This window comes from Cibotium barometz, chromosome 19 (assembly GCF_041138505.1).
Source record: "Cibotium barometz isolate CiBa-2024 chromosome 19, ASM4113850v1, whole genome shotgun sequence".
Taxonomy (NCBI): domain Eukaryota; kingdom Viridiplantae; phylum Streptophyta; class Polypodiopsida; order Cyatheales; family Cibotiaceae; genus Cibotium; species Cibotium barometz.
In genome coordinates, this window is record NC_141064.1 from 36,693,544 (window position 1) to 36,715,211 (window position 21,668).

Here is a 21,668-nt window from a genome sequence, read left to right on the forward strand (position 1 = left end):
TCCCGAGGAGATTTTGACTTTTGGAGCCAAGCTGCTCTATGAACATATTGCAACCTTTCTATAAATAAAGAAATGTTTTGTGGAAAATTCCCTATTGTATAAGTGATTGCTTATGGATGAATTGATGAAGCAAAATCTGTTATTACAGGACATATGTCATAGATCTCCAATAAGATCATTTATCTTGTTTAAGAAATTATTTTTTGAGCCTCTTAAGTCTTAGAATCTCGTGGATGATATCAAAATAAAAACTTAATAATATATAATTTTTGACAAAATCATGAGGCGAGGAAACCGTGGCCGTCAGCCAAACCCTCTCTCTGAAGAAGAAGAGCTTGACCTCTACGCTCGCAAGGCTCTTCACAAAACTTAGCCATGACCCTTTAAAGGTGAAGGGGAAAACCTGGGCGAGGCTGTGGAGAAATGGGTAGAAGCTATGGAAGAGTATTTTGATGTCACAGGCTACAATGAGTAGAGCAAAATGGCTCTTGCTAGATTGAAAATTGTGGAAACAGCCAGGGTGGCATGGAGGAACCATTGTGACACTAACCATCTCGACAGGAATACCCAATCTTGGAATGATCTTAAAACCTATTTGAGGAAGAGATTTTGTCCCCCCGGGTTTTTAGAAACCAAAATGAATGAATTTTTAGAGCTAAACTAGGAAAGAAAAACCATCGAAGAATATCACTAGGCATTTTCTCTTCTACTCAAGTATTCACCACCCCTAGACAAAGAGCAACTTATGGCCAGGTTCATTCGGGGAATGAACGAACCCTTAGACACTGGTCAAAAATGCCAAGCCAGTATCCATGGCAGAAGCTGTCAGAATGGCGAAGGACTTCGCCAAGGCTTTCATTGTAAAAGTCCTGCCAAAGCCAGCTCCCTCATCCTTCAAAAGATTTCAGACAACACCGGGAAGTTCTTCCAACCTTCTGCCTCCAAAGAGACACCAAGGTCCCAACCAGACTCTGGAGACGGGAAGCTTTAGAAATGAAGGAAGACCTTTCCCTCAAAGTACTTTCTCAGGAACTCCGGCTCTCTCAAATGCAAAGGAAAGAGCTTTAAAGCGAGAACAGGTGCTTCGGATGTCAGGGGTTTGGGCACCAACTCAAGGATTGCCCATCTCCTTCTATGGGCCAAGGAAGCCAGGGTCCTAGAATTCAAAGATAGACTCCTTCATATCAGTCCAATCAAGGTCCCCCGTGCCAAAATCAGGGTAACCCTAGAAGAGTGCCAGCTTAGTCTACAGCCTCCATGCAAAGAAGTCTCTGAACTCCCTCCCAGAATTGGAATAACCAAAGAGAGAGTTCCACCTCAAACTGCAGCAGCTAGAGCAGTCACTATAGCTGATGAAGTGGAGGAAGAAAAAGAATAGATCTATGTAGCAATAGAGCATCAAGGGAATAACCATCAATACTCAGTCCTCCAAACTCCAGCAAAGTACCAGGGTAAGCAATTCAAGCTTTTGATTGATTCAGGCAGTACTCATTCTTTTAATTCCCACGATGTCTGCGTAAATTAGTCCTAAATCAAAAATCAAGGAAACCTATGCAAGTGGAATTGGCAAGTGGAAAGATTCTTCACACACCTTGAGACTAACCATATTCAGTTTAACCTAGATGGGAACGTAAGAGTGCCAGTTTAGAGTCCTACCCTTGGGAGTCTATGATGGAATCCTTGGAATGGATTGGTTCCAAAAGAATCAAGCTCACATTCATTGTCACAAAGGAACCATCTCTTTCCTTAACCTTCACGGGAATAAAGTTCAAGGAATTGGAATTTCCGGATCCCCAATGCTACAATTAGTCAAGGCTTCCAAATTATTAAAAGGTCTTAGAAAGAGGCAAGCTATGTATGTCGTTAAAATGAATCCAGTAGACATAAAATGCAAGGCTAAAGGACCAGAGTGGTTAAGTGAGTATGTAGATGTGTTTCCTGAAGAGCTGACTGAGATGCCTCCGTCTTGTGAAGTAGATCATGAGGTCGAGTTAACCCCTAAGCGAGTGGCTCAGCGTGCATACAAAATGCCAGTCCCTGAAGCCATAGAAATTAAGGAGCAGTTATGTGAGATCCCTGTTCCCACCAAGCAACGGATTCAAGATACTGGCAGCGGAAGTAGCACTTCTCGCACGGGACAGGGGTCCCACATTCGGGGCCTCGCCCACGGATATCCGGACAAGAGACTAATCCGTCGGTTTTTCCAAAACCGGACCCGGAAAAACTTCCCTTACCCGGAAAGCACGGGCGATTCCACCTGGATAACTTTTTACTCTAACGTAGTCAAGAACATTTCTGATCGAGCTGATCCAATTGCATCTATAAGATTCATGGTCAGATTAAGGAAGAAACTTGCACTTGGATCATTGGGATCAACGCTTTTTTCCCCATTCAAGAGGCACAGCCGTTGATTCCTATCCATAGAACAGTTACTGTCCGGGATTTATTTTATCTATCGTAAAAATAAAAGTTTGAGTCTCGATTTACGGATCCATCAGTCCAGCCTAACCCCATCCGATCCCATGGGTTAGCCAACCGCCCAACCACTGTAGTGATGGGATCCAATTTGGAATTTGGTTAGGTTTTGTCCCGGGTACCAAGGAAAAGAGTTCCAAGGCCCCCTAGCCGGAAGTTCATGCAAACATAAAACTAGCCACACCACTTACACACCCAATATGAAAATTGCCTTTTTTCTTAGCATCGGCTAACTTTAAAACAATCCTTTAATGAAACCATAGTACCACTGATCACAATCTTCCAATTTATCCAGTTGATTCATAATTTCCCATCATTCCTTCACCAGAGTATCTATGGCATCATTGGCAACTAGAACGCTCACCACCTGTCCACACAGGGGCCGTTTCAATAGTTCCTAGCCCATAATACTCAACAATATAATCACTTATCAAGATGGACTCTCGTTGAAGATCAGCAAGATCAACCAACAGATCCATATAAAAGAGCCATGGACTCATCCGTTGAGGACCAGCAAGGTCAGTCAACCAGATCCATGCCCGGTTCCAGAAAACAACTCTTACTCCTTATTCCAATATCTTCCTCGACGCACGCGTGGGTATCCTGGGCGACCCAGAGCCCGAGCACCGTATGGTCAGCACCCTCTAGGATCCTTCGCAGGTGACCTAGCGCTTCACTCATAGGCCGCTTCCTTGGTCCCTCATCCACCGTACCGGAAGCTCACCATTTTAATCGAACCGAGGCTGGTCAAGACCTCGGCCGACCTTGCTACGCGAGACGTCCTCCATTGACTCTCCGTCAGCAGTTGCAACTTTATCAGTTAGGTCTCCACGACCTTAATCACAAGACGGTCAAAATGCTTTCCCAGCATTCTTGACATAAAACAGCCATTTACAAACAGCATTTACAAACAGTTTACAAATACAATTTCTATATTAACTCTCATTTTTCCACATTATCCCTCATACAATCCACATTACTTATTCCACATTTCATTTATATGTATACTCATCCAATCATACCATTTTCCATCTCTTCACTTCAGATTCCTTCACATCACATATCATATATTCACATCCATATCCACATCCATACATCCACATCCACATCCACATTCACATCCATACATCCACATCTACATGCTTAACTCCATTTTCACATCCTCCTTTATACATCCACATCCCATATCCACATTCATACATACACATCCATATCCACATCCATATCCGCATTCATACATACACATCCATATCCACATCCACATGCATACATTCATTATCATGTCCTCATTCATACATCCACATCCACATACATACATACATACATCCACATCCACATCCACATTCCCATTCACATCTATACATCCATATCTACATGCACATTTCATCCATACATCCACATCTATATCCTCATTCACATCCATACATCCACATTCATGCATCCACATCTACATGCTTATCTCCATTTTCACATCCTCATTTATACATCCACATCCCATATCCACATTCATACATACGCATCCATATCCACATCCACATGCATACATATATCCACATCCACATTCCCATTCACATATATACATCCATATCTACATGCACATTCACATCCATACATCCACATCTATATACTCATTCACATCCATACATCCACATTCATGCATCCACATCTACATGCATACATCCATACATCCACATCCACATTTACATCCATGCATCCACATCTACATGCTTAACTCCATTTTCACATCCTCATTTATACATCCACATCCCATATCCACATTCATACATACCCATCCATATCCACATCCATATCCGCATTCATACATACACATCCATATCCACATCCACATGCATACATTCATTATCATGTCCTCATTCATACATCCACATCCACATACATACATACATACATCCACATCCACATCCACATTCCCATTCTTTTATGCATACCTCTATGCATGAAATTCAATTATGCTAAAAGTAACAGTTTTATAATAAAATATTCAACTTTTATGCATACCTCTATGCATGAAATCCAATATGATAAAAGTAACACTTTTGATATAAAAATTTTCCTTTATGCATACTTCTATGCATGAAAATTAAAAATGGTAAAAGTAACACTTTTAATATAAAAAATTATCTTTTATGCATACTTCTATGCATGAAAATTAAAAATGATAAAAGTAGCACTTTTGATATAAAAATTTTCCTTTATGCATACTTCTATGCATGAAAATTAAAAATGATAAAAGTAACACTTTTGATATAAAAAATTATCTTTTATGCATACTTCTATGCATGAAAATTAAAAATGATAAAAGTAACACTTTTGATATAAAAAATTATCTTTTATGCATACTTCTATGCATGAAAATTAAAAATGATAAAAGTAGCACTTTTGATATAAAAATTTTCCTTTATGCATACTTCTATGCATGAAAATTAAAAATGATAAAAGTAACACTTTTGATATAAAAATTTTCCTTTATGCATAATATTAAAATTCAATTTCTCCATGATTGTAATGAAATTCTTTCAATTAATCTAGGATGATAATTCCTAGAATATGGTAGGAAGTCCTCTTTTTATGCTTTGAATGAGATTATTTTATGCATAATTTTTATAAAAATTTTGCCATAGCTCCGCTGCTATGACTGATAAATCTCAATTTTTCTAAGGGATAATGCTTATCATTAAAAAAATAATTAAAATAATCTCTAATTGGATTATCAATCCATAATGGATTGAATCATTAATATATATAAACTAAAAGCATAGAAAAAGCCATTAATTTGGCCTCAAGCATAGCTTAATCTTGGGTTAAGGAAAAGCTTTATGAAAAGCTTGAATTGGATTGAGAACGGTTCATGATTATGACCATTTCTTGAGTGAGAGAGAGAATTTACATAAAAATCATTAGAATTTAAACATAAATGAAAATTAACTTCAATAGCATTATGTAACTCTTCACTACTATTCAAACTTCAATAGCATTAAAAAAAAAACCATACCAATTAAACTTCTCAAGCTTGAGAGGGGTTGAGAAGAGAGAAACATTGAGAAATTATAGAAAGATCAATATTCACTAATTACCTTACAACTTGCTTGATTCTTTGTTCACGGTAGAGGCCCCCAACCAATCAATTGGTTAAGTATGTTGATGGAGCCACTAATGGGGATTGAAGAAAGAGGGAAGCTCCAAAAACTAGTGAATTATTAAATGAATTCACAGTTTCTGGCTTAGGTGGAGTAGAGTAACGATGCATAAACACTATATATTTTTCAACAAGGGGGAGGCTTCTATTTATAGGAAAAATTGAGCTCCTAACCAAACAAACTGATTCTAGAATTTTCTAAATCAGTTTGGTCAATATTTGACCATTTTTAGATCAGTTAGGCTAACTTTTTGGAACTAGACTTGAATGAGGAGAGAGGAGAGATGAAATATCTCAATTTTTATGAGTTTAAAACTCATTCAAGCATGTGAAATATGCACCTCCTTTAAAGAACTCCCCTTCCTTACATATGTGTCATAATGGAATCATTTTAATATTGCTCATAGTTTTTTTTTTACTAATAAACCTTGTACATTTTCAACTCTTCATCTTATGTGAAATATGCACCTCCTTTAAAGAATTCCCCTTCCTTACATATGTCATATTTTTAATATTGCTCATAGTTTTTTACTAATAATCCTTGTACATTTTCAACTCTTCATCTTATGTGAAATATGCACCTCTTTTAAAGAATTCCCCTTCCTTACATATGTCATATTTTTAATATTACTGATAGTTTTTTACTAATAAACCTTGTACATTTTCAACTCTTCATCTTATGTGAAATATGCACCTCCTTTAAAGAATTCCCCTTCCTTACATATGTCATATTTTTAATATTGCTCATAGTTTTTTACTAATAATCCTTGTACATTTTCAACTCTTCACCTCATGTGAGCATTTACTCATTTTTGGGTATTTTCTTTTTACAAGTTGGATTTATCTCCTCCCTACACATGGATTGATGCTATTGGTCCATAGGAACCTTAATTGGACCATAGTCTAAAGATTTCTGAAAATCTAGACCCTTAGGCTAAGGTTCTTTATAGCTATTTTCAATTAATTCCAATTGCACATTGGAAAATTCTTTTTGAATTTTTGTTTCAGGGGAACTCATCTGAATTAGAAGAGATATTTTTCTATCCAAAAATATTCAAAATCTGAATATTCTCTCTCTAGAATATTTTTCTCTCTCTAGGCTAAAACAGATAGAAACAAGGTCTTTATATTTCTGAAGAGGGATTGATTACAGGGGAAGATACTAGACATCAAAAAGGGGTTGGGGGAGGAATCTTACATTCTACCCCACTTAAAAAATGCGAGATGTCCTCATCTCGCAACTTGTGATAATTTCGCAAGATTCACGAATATGAGACTTAGAGAAAAATTTTAATCAAGATTAACCACCAAGATAAGTCTTAAAGAGAGCAAGATTCAAAATACGAACAAGATTTAAACTTTATTCATTCTCGGAACTTATACAGTAAAGATAGAGGAACTCTTTACACTTCCATAAGCCCGTCCATCATATGGTCACAAAAGCAGTCCTCACAAGCTGCACAAGTATAAGGTAACTCATCTATGGGAATGATTCTGTGGGTTATTGCTGCGCCTATCTCAGTGGTATGAGGTGTTCTAACAAAAGGACCTCTGAGAGGCAAGCCAAAAACGGGGTAAAGGCATATCTTCTCATGAGGAAGAAAACACGCCAGTAAGAAGACCCGCTCAGAAAACCCAGGATGCCTTGATCTCATGACGCAGTAGTATCGGGGACCCAAACCCAAAGCTTCAATAACCATGGCCAAGCGGACATTGTTACGAAAGTGCTGCTGACCCCAGGGTGTTACCCTAGTTATGTCTTGATAGGTCCGCTATTTTGTCTGCGCTACAGAAGTTCCCAAGTGAGGGAAAAGTGAGCGCTCATACTGCTCTATAAAATCTTTCTTCACAGACTCCCTTGCGTCTTGAAGGTGAGAAATCATCATGGATAAAACTAATTCTTGTTGCCAAGCCATGAAGGAGATTAAGAAAGAAAGGAGATCGATGGAAGTAAGATTACTGTGAGCGACAAGTAAAAGTTACGACTTATATAAAGGAAGGAGCTAGCGTAACTTAGAAGCCAACGGTAACTTGCCACTGAAGTTTTACCGTCTTTCCATGATTTGGGTTTGACACATTTTTCTATAGAAGGCATTAAGAATTTTGAGATGAAGAGATAAAAGAAGCTTGTAGGCTAAGTCACCTACTTTCATTGAATTCAGATATAAGGCTCACAATATCTGGGGGATAACTTCATATACTCCCCAAGAGATAAAGAACTTCTTTCGGGCCGTACTCGAATGAAGACCAAAACCTTGATATCCAAAATATCGATTCTCACTTCTGAACTCATTGTTCTGAATCCTTAAAACAGGTGGGACTCTAGAGAAGTATTCTAGGAAAAGGGTCTTCCTTTGTTAAACAGAACTTTCTTTTATTTTAGAGAGGGAATAATTATAAGATCAGAAAGGGAGATTCTTACTCCTATATACCTCGAAGGCTGGGGAGGAATCTTACATCCTACCCCACTTAAAAAGTGCGAGATGTCCTCATCTCGCAAGGTAGAGGACAGCTCTTATTCTTAAGATCCAATTTTATTCTGGGGTTCCTTATATTCTGGTCAACCCAACAGAACACTGGGATAAATATCCCTTATAGAGAACTCATCATTAAATAACAATTCATTCAGATTATATCATTCATATCTTTAACATGATAATGGTCCATTAGACCGAAAAGGATTTTTAGAGGATAATAGAAAATATGCTTATTTTAGATTAATACTGGCATGGTCTAGTTCACATACAAGAATACAAAAGAATGAGGGCCTATTTATAGGTGAGGGAGGCCACTAACTGAGTCCAACTAAGTTCTAGAATTTTCCAGCTTTAGTTTTTGCTGAATTTGGACAAGATTTGGACCAGTTTGGCTCCCTTTTTTATTTGGTTTGATCTAGGAGAGGAGAGATAAAAATATCTTAATTTTTTTGAGTTTGAAATTCCTTCACATGTGTGAAATAGGTGCCTCCTTGAAGGCTCCCCCCCTCCTTACCAAGGTGTCAAAAATGAATGATTACTCTAAAATATCTCATTGTTTTAGTAATATCTCATTTTTTTAGTAATATCTCATAATTTTTAACTAATAAATCTTGTACTCAGTCAACTCTTCATCTTATGTGGGCATTTACTCATTTTTGGATATTTTCTTTTATTCATTGGATTTATCTCATCCCCACACTTGGATTAATATTATTGGTCCATAGGAACCTTAATTGGACCATAATCCAAATTTTTCAAAAAATCTTGACCCTTAGGCTAAGGTCTTTTAAATCATTTTTAATTAATCCCAATTGCACCTTGGAAAATTTATTTTGATTTTTTTTAGGGAAACATATTTTTGATATTTATAGAATTTATATATCCAAAAATATCTCAATATTGAATTACCACTCTCTAGAAATTTTCATCTCACTAGGCAAAAACTAGGAAAAATAATATTTTCTTGTATTCAGAAACATGGAATGATTACAGGGGATTGAAGTAAAGGATTATTCATTATTCAGGTTGATGAGGAATCTTACATCCCCTCCCACTTGAAAAATGTGAGATGTCCTCATCTCGCAAAGTGGGGGTAGTCTTTCGCCAACTCTTCTTCTTTCTCCTAGGTGGCGTCTTCTAGAGGGAAGAACTTCCACTTTACTCAAAATTCTCTGAGGACTCTGCTCCTGAGAATCTTCTCCCGAACGCCAAGGATTTCCTCAGGTTGGAGTACCATCTAGCCTTGAGTCGGAGAGATCAATTGTTCAAGCACGTGACTCGGGCTGGGTACATATTTCTTAAGCAAACTGACATGGAATACATTATGTACCTTGAGATGGGGAGGCAGAAGAAGTTTGTAGGCTAGATCGCCCACTTTCTTTATAATAGCATATGGCCCACAGTATCTGGGAGAGAGATTATTGTATTTTCCTAATAAGGATAAGGAACTTCTTTCTGATCGTACTCAAATGAAGACCATATCTGATTCTTCAAACTCTCTCTCTGATCTCTTTTTATCTGCATACTGTTTTTGCCTATCTTGGGCTGCCTTTATATCTTTACGGATTGATTGAATCTGCTGGTCCATGTCATCAAGCATTTGTCTAGACATTTCGACTCTGATCAATGGGTCGGACCAAGTCAACGGTGTAAGGCAATCTTGCCCATACAAAGCTTTGAAATGAGTCATCCCAATGCTTCGATGATAAGAAGCATTGTAAGCAAATTGGACCAGATGCAAATGTCTTAACCACTTCTTGGGTTCTCTATCGTAGCATGACCAAAGGATATCTTCTATTAACTGGTTCACTCTCTCAGTCTGGCCATCTGTTTCAGGGTGATAGGCTATGCTGAGATCCAAGAAAGTTCCTAATTTGAGATCTCTGTCACTTACCAGGGGGGTAAGCCATGTAATCTGAAGATCTCTTTAAGGAAAACTCTGGCAACATCCACTGCAGTGTATGTTTCGTTCACTGGAATCAGATGGGCAACTTTGGTTAATCTGTCAACTACCACAAAAATGGAGTTGTAACAACCTGATTGCACTGAAGGTAATCTAGTGACAAAGTCCATACTGATACATTCCCACTTCATAATGTCTAGAGGCTACATTTTACTTGGCATCTTGACTCTCTCTGCCTTGACTCTCTGACACATTAAGCATTTTCACACATGATCAAGTACATCCTTTTTGAGTCCTCGCCAGAAGAAGCTTTTCTTCATAGACATATAGGTTTTTATAAACCCTGGATGTCCAGGCTATCATGGGCTGCTCTCAGAATTCTTCCCTACGGAGTCTTGCTTTCCTGAGGAGTCTTGCTTTCCTGCATCAGAAGGGTAGAAATAGGGGCAAAGAATTTGTCCTGCATGATTTTCTCCTTTGCTTCACTGATCAATAGATTTGACACCATTGTAATTGCAAGCAAGGAGGCTTTTCTGCTGAGCGCATCTGCCACCACATTTTCTTTCCCCAACCGATAATTTCAAAATTAAATTCCTATAGGGTCTGCATCCATCTCCTTTGATGCATGTTGAGATCCCTTTGGGTGAAGATCCACTTCAGATTTTGATGATCTATCATCAAGGTGAACCTTTGTCCCAAAAGATAATGTCTCCATAACTTCAGAGCATACACTAGTGAGAGTAACTCCAAGTCATGGATGGCATAATTTCTCTCATGTGTTCTAAGTTTTCTGGATTCATAGGCCACTCTACATGACCTTCCTGCATAAGAGCACCACCTAAGGCAAACCACTGGCATCAATAAAACTACCTCGAAGGGTTTGGTAAAATCTGGCAATTTAAGGACAGGGTTGGTTACTAAGGCTGTCTTTAGCTTATCAAAGGCACTCTAACACATTACAATCCACTGAAAAAGTGTACTCTTCTTTGAGAAGGTTAGTTAAAGGGGATGTTATCTGAGCATTCCTAGGTATAAAGATCCTATACCATCCAGTTAACCCTAGGAATCCTCTGACTTCCTTTACTGTCTTGGGTTCTGGCCATTCTACGACTGCTTGGATCTTTGCGGGGTTTGGAGAAATCCCATCCTTTGACACTATGAATCCCAAGTATTCTACTTGGTCAATAGAGAAAGAATACTTGCTCTTTTTTGCAAATAGTTGGTATTTTCTTAGGATTTCCAAGACCTTGTGCACATGATCTTCATGATCTGCAGCATTCTTTGAGTATACCAAGATATCATCAAAGAAAACAAGAACAAAATCATCCAAGTATTCTGTGAGATATCTTGCACCAGACGATTAAATGTCACCGGGGCATTAGTTAATCCAAATGGCATGACTGTGAACTCATAATGCCCATAGAGATTATTGAATGCTGTCTTTGGGATGTCCTACTCCTTGATTCTGATCTGGTAGTACCCGAATTTGAGATCTATCTTTGTGAACATTTGGGTCCCACTTAACCAATCTAGAAGTTCATCAATCCTAGGAATAGGATACTTATTCTTAATTGTTAATTGATTCAATCCTCTGTAGTCAATACAGAGTCTTAATGTTCCATCTTTCTTCTTTTGAAAGAGAATGGGCGCACCCCAAGGTGAGACACTGGGTTTGACAAATCCCTATTCTAACAATTGTCTTAACTTGTAAGATTCCTCCCCCAACCCCTTTTTGATGTCTAGTATCTTCCCCTGTAATCAATCCCTCTTCAGAAATATAAAGACCTTGTTTCTATCTGTTTTAGCCTAGAGAGAGAAAAATATTCTAGAGAGAGAATATTCAGATTTTGAATATTTTTGGATAGAAAAATATCTCTTCTAATTCAGATGAGTTCCCCTGAAACAAAAATTCAAAAAGAATTTTCCAATGTGCAATTGGAATTAATTGAAAATAGCTATAAAGAACCTTAGCCTAAGGGTCTAGATTTTCAGAAATCTTTAGACTATGGTCCAATTAAGGTTCCTATGGACCAATAGCATCAATCCATGTGTAGGGAGGAGATAAATCCAACTTGTAAAAAGAAAATACCCAAAAATGAGTAAATGCTCACATGAGGTGAAGAGTTGAAAATGTACAAGGATTATTAGTAAAAAACTATGAGCAATATTAAAAATATGACATATGTAAGGAAGGGGAATTCTTTAAAGGAGGTGCATATTTCACATAAGATGAAGAGTTGAAAATGTACAAGGTTTATTAGTAAAAAACTATCAGTAATATTAAAAATATGACATATGTAAGGAAGGGGAATTCTTTAAAGGAGGTGCATATTTCACATAAGATGAAGAGTTGAAAATGTACAAGGATTATTAGTAAAAAACTATGAGCAATATTAAAAATATGACATATGTAAGGAAGGGGAATTCTTTAAAGGAGGTGCATATTTCACATAAGATGAAGAGTTGAAAATGTACAAGGTTTATTAGTAAAAAAAAAACTATGAGCAATATTAAAATGATTCCATTATGACACATATGTAAGGAAGGGGAGGTTCTTTAAAGGAGGTGCATATTTCACATGCTTGAATGAGTTTTAAACTCATAAAAATTGAGATATTTCATCTCTCCTCTCTCCTCATTCAAGTCTAGTTCCAAAAAGTTAGCCTAACTGATCTAAAAATGGTCAAATATTGACCAAACTGATTTAGAAAATTCTAGAATCAGTTTGTTTGGTTAGGAGCTCAATTTTTCCTATAAATAGAAGCCTCCCCCTTGTTGAAAAATATATAGTGTTTATGCATCGTTACTCTACTCCACCTAAGCCAGAAACTGTGAATTCATTTAATAATTCACTAGTTTTTGGAGCTTCCCTCTTTCTTCAATCCCCATTAGTGGCTCCATCAACATACTTAACCAATTGATTGGTTGGGGGCCTCTACCGTGAACAAAGAATCAAGCAAGTTGTAAGGTAATTAGTGAATATTGATCTTTCTATAATTTCTCAATGTTTCTCTCTTCTCAACCCCTCTCAAGCTTGAGAAGTTTAATTGGTATGGTTTTTTTTTTAATGCTATTGAAGTTTGAATAGTAGTGAAGAGTTACATAATGCTATTGAAGTTAATTTTCATTTATGTTTAAATTCTAATGATTTTTATGTAAATTCTCTCTCTCACTCAAGAAATGGTCATAATCATGAACCGTTCTCAATCCAATTCAAGCTTTTCATAAAGCTTTTCCTTAACCCAAGATTAAGCTATGCTTGAGGCCAAATTAATGGCTTTTTCTATGCTTTTAGTTTATATATATTAATGATTCAATCCATTATGGATTGATAATCCAATTAGAGATTATTTTAATTATTTTTTTAATGATAAGCATTATCCCTTAGAAAAATTGAGATTTATCAGTCATAGCAGCGGAGCTATGGCAAAATTTTTATAAAAATTATGCATAAAATAATCTCATTCAAAGCATAAAAAGAGGACTTCCTACCATATTCTAGGAATTATCATCCTAGATTAATTGAAAGAATTTCATTACAATCATGGAGAAATTGAATTTTAATATTATGCATAAAGGAAAATTTTTATATCAAAAGTGTTACTTTTATCATTTTTAATTTTCATGCATAGAAGTATGCATAAAGGAAAATTTTTATATCAAAAGTGCTACTTTTATCATTTTTAATTTTCATGCATAGAAGTATGCATAAAAGATAATTTTTTATATCAAAAGTGTTACTTTTATCATTTTTAATTTTCATGCATAGAAGTATGCATAAAAGATAATTTTTTATATCAAAAGTGTTACTTTTATCATTTTTAATTTTCATGCATAGAAGTATGCATAAAGGAAAATTTTTATATCAAAAGTGCTACTTTTATCATTTTTAATTTTCATGCATAGAAGTATGCATAAAAGATAATTTTTTATATTAAAAGTGTTACTTTTACCATTTTTAATTTTCATGCATAGAAGTATGCATAAAGGAAAATTTTTATATCAAAAGTGTTACTTTTATCATATTGGATTTCATGCATAGAGGTATGCATAAAAGTTGAATATTTTATTATAAAAGTGTTACTTTTAGCATAATTGAATTTCATGCATAGAGGTATGCATAAAAGAATGGGAATGTGGATGTGGATGTGGATGTATGTATGTATGTATGTGGATGTGGATGTATGAATGAGGACATGATAATGAATGTATGCATGTGGATGTGGATATGGATGTGTATGTATGAATGCGGATATGGATGTGGATATGGATGGGTATGTATGAATGTGGATATGGGATGTGGATGTATAAATGAGGATGTGAAAATGGAGTTAAGCATGTAGATGTGGATGCATGGATGTAAATGTGGATGTGGATGTATGGATGTATGCATGTAGATGTGGATGCATGAATGTGGATGTATGGATGTGAATGAGTATATAGATGTGGATGTATGGATGTGAATGTGCATGTAGATATGGATGTATATATGTGAATGGGAATGTGGATGTGGATATATGTATGCATGTGGATGTGGATATGGATGCGTATGTATGAATGTGGATATGGGATGTGGATGTATAAATGAGGATGTGAAAATGGAGATAAGCATGTAGATGTGGATGCATGAATGTGGATGTATGGATGTGAATGAGGATATAGATGTGGATGTATGGATGAAATGTGCATGTAGATATGGATGTATAGATGTGAATGGGAATGTGGATGTGGATGTGGATGTATGTATGTATGTATGTGGATGTGGATGTATGAATGAGGACATGATAATGAATGTATGCATGTGGATGTGGATATGGATGTGTATGTATGAATGCGGATATGGATGTGGATATGGATGTGTATGTATGAATGTGGATATGGGATGTGGATGTATAAAGGAGGATGTGAAAATGGAGTTAAGCATGTAGATGTGGATGTATGGATGTGAATGTGGATGTGGATGTGGATGTATGGATGTGGATATGGATGTGAATATATGATATGTGATGTGAAGGAATCTGAAGTGAAGAGATGGAAAATGGTATGATTGGATGAGTATACATATAAATGAAATGTGGAATAAGTAATGTGGATTGTATGAGGGATAATGTGGAAAAATGAGAGTTAATATAGAAATTGTATTTGTAAACTGTTTGTAAATGCTGTTTGTAAATGGCTGTTTTATGTCAAGAATGCTGGGAAAGCATTTTGACCGTCTTGTGATTAAGGTCGTGGAGACCTAACTGATAAAGTTGCAACTGCTGACGGAGAGTCAATGGAGGACGTCTCGCGTAGCAAGGTCGGCCGAGGTCTTGACCAGCCTCGGTTCGATTAAAATGGTGAGCTTCCGGTACGGTGGATGAGGGACCAAGGAAGCGGCCTATGAGTGAAGCGCTAGGTCACCTGCGAAGGATCCTAGAGGGTGCTGACCATACGGTGCTCGGGCTCTGGGTCGCCCAGGATACCCACGCGTGCGTCGAGGAAGATATTGGAATAAGGAGTAAGAGTTGTTTTCTGGAACCGGGCATGGATCTGGTTGACTGACCTTGCTGGTCCTCAACGGATGAGTCCATGGCTCTTTTATATGGATCTGTTGGTTGATCTTGCTGATCTTCAACGAGAGTCCATCTTGATAAGTGATTATATTGTTGAGTATTATGGGCTAGGAACTATTGAAACGGCCCCTGTGTGGACAGGTGGTGAGCGTTCTAGTTGCCAATGATGCCATAGATACTCTGGTGAAGGAATGATGGGAAATTATGAATCAACTGGATAAATTGGAAGATTGTGATCAGTGGTACTATGGTTTCATTAAAGGATTGTTTTAAAGTTAGCCGATGCTAAGAAAAAAGGCAATTTTCATATTGGGTGTGTAAGTGGTGTGGCTAGTTTTATGTTTGCATGAACTTCCGGCTAGGGGGCCTTGGAACTCTTTTCCTTGGTACCCGGGACAAAACCTAACCAAATTCCAAATTGGATCCCATCACTACAGTGGTTGGGCGGTTGGCTAACCCATGGGATCGGATGGGGTTAGGCTGGACTGATGGATCCGTAAATCGAGACTCAAACTTTTATTTTTACGATAGATAAAATAAATCCCGGACAGTAACTGTTCTATGGATAGGAATCAACGGCTGTGCCTCTTGAATGGGGAAAAAAGCGTTGATCCCAATGATCCAAGTGCAAGTTTCTTCCTTAATCTGACCATGAATCTTATAGATGCAATTGGATCAGCTCGATCAGAAATGTTCTTGACTACGTTAGAGTAAAAAGTTATCCAGGTGGAATCGCCCGTGCTTTCCGGGTAAGGGAAGTTTTTCCGGGTCCGGTTTTGGAAAAACCGACGGATTAGTCTCTTGTCCGGATATCCGTGGGCGAGGCCCCGAATGTGGGACCCCTGTCCCGTGCGAGAAGTGCTACTTCCGCTGCCAGTATCTTGAATCCGTTGCTTGGTGGGAACAGGGATCTCACAGTTGGTATCAGAGCCTTTGGTTAATAAAGATCAACTGAGAAGACAAATATATCAAAAATTTATGAAGAAACACAAAAAGGTTATAATTGTGTGAGATAATTCATACAATTTGATATTCAAACTGAAATTCGTAATTTGGTAGTTGGTTCTTCAGATGGAAGTACCGCAATTATATAGAATCCTTGACTTTCTTGAGGCCTAGACATGATAGTAGTTACCTTATAATTCCAAGGGCCGTGACTACCCGTATATACCGAGAGTATACTGCAGCTCTTTACTGACAGTATATACGAGTAAATCTAAGACTTGAAATTATAAGCGTTAATGCTATCTAGATGATGATTTCGAATGTGATTGATATGATTTTTAATTCTGTTTGAGAATGGATGAATTGATTTGGATTCTGATTGAAAATTCTGATTGAAAAATGATGATTTTTAAAAATTAGTTGAAATATAATGAAACCACAATGAGGATGAATGGGACGAGTCCCAGTGATGATATTCATAAATGGAATGATGATAATGAATTCAGCAAATCACTATGAGATTAGTGGGTTGTGCTGTCAAATTGTTACTGTTAACACTTGATCGGTAGATCAAGTTAAGGGATGTCAAATTGAGGACTTGCTTGACTGAATTTCCGTGGAGGAATGTTCCGAAAGATTGGAGCTTCTGTCTCTCTTAAACCTTCTTTGGAGCTTTCCTCAACATACTAACTAATTGAATGGTTGGGGGCCTCTCCTAATACTAGAGAATCAAGCAAATCAAGCGGTAAGGTGTGACTTTATGATTTTTTTTCTTAATCTTCTAAATGTTTTTCACTTCTCAACTCCTCTCAAGCTTGAGAAGTATTCAATTGAATGGTTCTTCAATGCATATAAAGCTCTCTAATGAATTTTAATTGATTAATCACATAAAGTTTACATTTATGCTTAAATTAAAATGTTTTTTTAAGCATCTCTCTCTCTCCCCCAAAGAATGCTCATTCCTATGACCAATTCTATATTCAAATGATGCTTCTCATGGAGCAATTCTTAATTCTAAAAGTAAACTCTATGCTAGCCAAATTAGAGGCCAAAGAAATGACTTTTTAATGCTTTTATGTTACTTAAATTATGGTAAACAATTGGATATTGATCCAAATGATATTTATTCTATCATATTGTATTACTAAACCTTATGCTTTTCAAAATTATTGAAAATTATCAGCAATAGCAGCGGAGCTATGGCGAAATTCTTGAAAATTAACACATAAATCATTTTTATGCATAATGTTAAAAGAGGACTTCCTACCATATTCTAGGATTAGTCATCCTAGGTTAAATGAATAATTCTCATCATATTCATGGAAAATTAATTTTTAATGTTTATGCATAAATAGTTAATTAGAGAAAAATATGAATTTCTAGTAATTTCATTTTTACGATAAAATAGGAATTCCCATGATAATGGAGATCCATGTATTCCAAAGGAGAAAGAGAAAAATGGAATATTAAAATAATGGATATTTTATTTAAAATTAAAGAATAAATTTATTTAAATTTATTTTTATGCACGAAATATTTAAATGATAAAAGAGGAATTCCCATCATAATTGGAATCCAATCATTTAAATGGAAAAAGTGAAGTTTTTGTCATATTAGGATTAATGGATATTTTTATGTAATTTTTAAGAGAAATTTTAGTTAAAATTATTCTATGCATGTATTAATTTAAATGATAAAAGAGGAATTTCCATCATAATTGGAATTCAATCATTTAAATGGAAAAAGAGAATTCTTGCTATAATTGGAATATTGAATATTTTTATTTAATTTAAAGAGAAATTTTAGATAGATTTAATTTATGATAAAAGAGGAATTCCCATGACATTTGGATTGCAATCATTAAATGGAAAAAGGAGGTATTTCAAGTTTATTCAAAAAAATAGATATTGGTATTTAGTTAAAGGAAGAATTTTTATGATATTTAAGAAAAGAAGGATTTGAATTAATTTTTAGTGTCAAAAGAAGAATTTCCACCATAATTCTACTTATGGAATTAAGGTTGAGAAATTAAATGGTAGAAAGAATATCTTTAGATATTTTATTTGGTTAAATCACTAAATTGGTATTTACCCAAAAATAGATGTTTATCTGAAGGAAATCCTTGTTAGAACTAAACCGAATGAATTTGGCTAGACTACGAGAGGGACGGAGTGTAAACATACTTGTCTATCTCTCGATCTGAATCAAGCAAAAACTTCGTGACCGATTTCAATTCCTAAAGACAAAGAATAGACTACCGTTGAACTAAACTAGTTTTCCTTTGACCGAAATCACCAAGAATCTAGCTGGACAATCAGTCAAATGATGGGTAGATTACCCTGATAAGAGATCAAAGGATCCTCATTATGAAACTGGGAATTATGGAAAAAGGGGTTTTGTGGAACCAATCTCAAACTGGGAATTTTACTTGCATTGGAACCTCTGTTTTTCATTTAAAGGACTGTTTTATGCCAAAATGTTGGGCCAAAATGCTGGAGGAAGCATTTGGCATGTGTTTTACTAAGAGGAGGTTCGTTGCAGCTCACGGGGAGTCATCGAGGGATGTCACTCGCGGCAAATCTTGCCGAGGTCTTTACCAGCCTTGGTACGGTTAACATGGTGCGCTTCTGAGATACGATGGGCGAGGACCGACGAAGCGGTTCCTGAGTGAAGTGCTAGGACACCTAAGGAGGATCCTAGAGGGTTCTAACCAGGCGATGCACATGCTCGCGGTTGCTAGGACACCCATGTGTGCGTCGAGGAAGATTCGGATGGACTAAAAGGAAAGATTTTTGTGAATCAAATTTTGATACTGGATCTCGTTGGTTGGCCAGCTGGTTTTCAACGGAGAGTCCAGAGGACACATTTTGTAATACAATGGACTCAGAATTTTGGAGGATGATGATCAGTAATATTATGATTTCTATTGAAGGATTGTTTTAAAGCCATCTGAATCTGTTATAAATTGCAATTTCATATTGGGTGTGTATGTGGTATGCCTACCTTAATTTTTGCATGAATCGCCGGCTAGGGGGCCTGGAAACTCTTTTCCTCAGTACCCGGGCAAAAACACAACCAAATCTTTATAAAGGAATCCCACCAATACAGTGATCGATGGGTGGTTGTCTAACCCATGGGCCGGTTGAGGTTAGGCTGGGGGATTGGAGGATTCCTGTGAAACAACTAAGATGCGATTAGTTACGTTAGTTAGATTAAGTCCTGAGAAGACCTTGTTTTGTGGGAAGGGATCAGCGGGGTTGTGCCTCATTAAAGAAGGAAAAAAGCGGTGATTCTATGGACCAAGTGCAAGTCTCTTCTTGATTTGACCATGTGACTTCAGGTTCAGTCAGTTCAGTTTAAAATAGTGATGACTTTGACTCGTTAGGTTAATTCCCTCGTTAGAAGATTTTTCCCATGGCGGAATCGCCCGTGCCTTCCGGGGTGAGGGGAGTTTTTCTGGGCTCGTCGGTTTCGGGAGGAACTGCTAGGCTAGTCCCTCGTCCAACCATCCGCGGGCCATCCGCGGGCCATCCACCACGAGCGAGGCCCGAAGTGTGGGTCCCCGCCTTGCGCAAGAGGCTGACGCTGCTTCTGTCGCCGATGCCCCTGGAGGGGGACCTCACAGGAATCCACGAGCGAGGCCCGAAGTGTGGGTCCCCGCCTTGCACGAGAGACTGACGCTGCTTTTGTCTCGCTGATGCCCCTGGAGGGGGACCTCACAGGAATCCATGGGTGTACATGCTTTGAAGAAATTGGAGAACAGAGATTTGAAAGATCCTTGAAAAAAAGACTCACTTCAAAAAGATGAAAGAGATATATATATATATATATATATATCATTTTTTTTCTTCTTCTTCTCTTTCCCTCTTCTCTTCTCTCTCTTCTTCTTCATCTCTTATCTTTCTTCTTCTTCTCTCTCCTTCTTCTTCTTCTCTCAGGGGTTCGGAGACCGCCACACAAGCGCTTGATTATCCCACATAGTGTTGGAGAGTTGAAACATGTCGGATATAAAGGGAAGAAGAGAGAGCTATTTACCCTTGTCTCTTAGGAGACATCCACACTTGAGTGATGGGGAGGTGAGGTGCGCCGATCCGTGCCATCCGTTTTCTGCGCTACTGTTGTCGATCCGCCATCGGTGCTTGTGCTTCCTTATGCTTACCGATGCGCTGGCGGTCCTACCTGTACTTGCTAGCCATTCATGTTGTTGCCAGTGTGTTTTCTTGTGCTGGTAGCTAGTGCGTTAGCAACTTTTCCTTGTCACGTTTCCATTGTAGATGCCTATCTACTCGAGCAATGCTTTGACAACTGGTGTCACCCTCAGTTTCGTGTCGGTGTTCCTCACCTTCACACAAAGGACAATAGTCACGGGCCGTCTGAGTGCCCAATATGCAACCTTTTTCTCTTTTTTTTTCTGACAACAAGTTACGACGACGACACAATTTTCCTTGATCTTGGCTCTGGCTCTGATACCAATGCTGGAAGCTCATGGTGGTTATCCATAAAAATAACTTGAAAAGAATACTGAAGGCTCAAAATAGATGACAAAACTCATGCATGCGACACAAGAATGGGTTAAATCTCCGCCACCATAAGAGTGGCTCATGTCCTCTTCATGGTGTATTTAAATATATTTTCTTGTACAAAAAGTAAGATCCAAAATAACATGTAGCCAAAAATATGGATCTTCACTTTGGGCCTGCATAAGCCTAAATACAAAAGTGTGAAAACTCTAAGGTTCCCTCATGAAATAGAACTAATGTATATCAAAATGTTGAACACTAATGTGCACATAAAATATCACTACCATTGCTGATCATAAATAATCGCCACCCGCCATGTGTTAATAAAATTTCATCAAAGTAAGCCCAGTGGATCCATCCACATCCTGCACACTAACCCTGCCCCCCACTGATCTGCATTGACATTTACAATATAAGCTCAAAATATGTGACAAGTTAGAGGTGATCAGTCTCGCTTGCACATAGAATAAATATCCATCAAATAATCCATAAATGCCAAATAATTCCAACATCTTAATAGGGAGAGAGTCTACCCAAATCATCCCAACCAACACACGCCACCCATGTATACACCTCAAGGGGTGTATCCCGGCGGATACCATATGGATCCCTATGGAGTGCACACAATGGTCCACC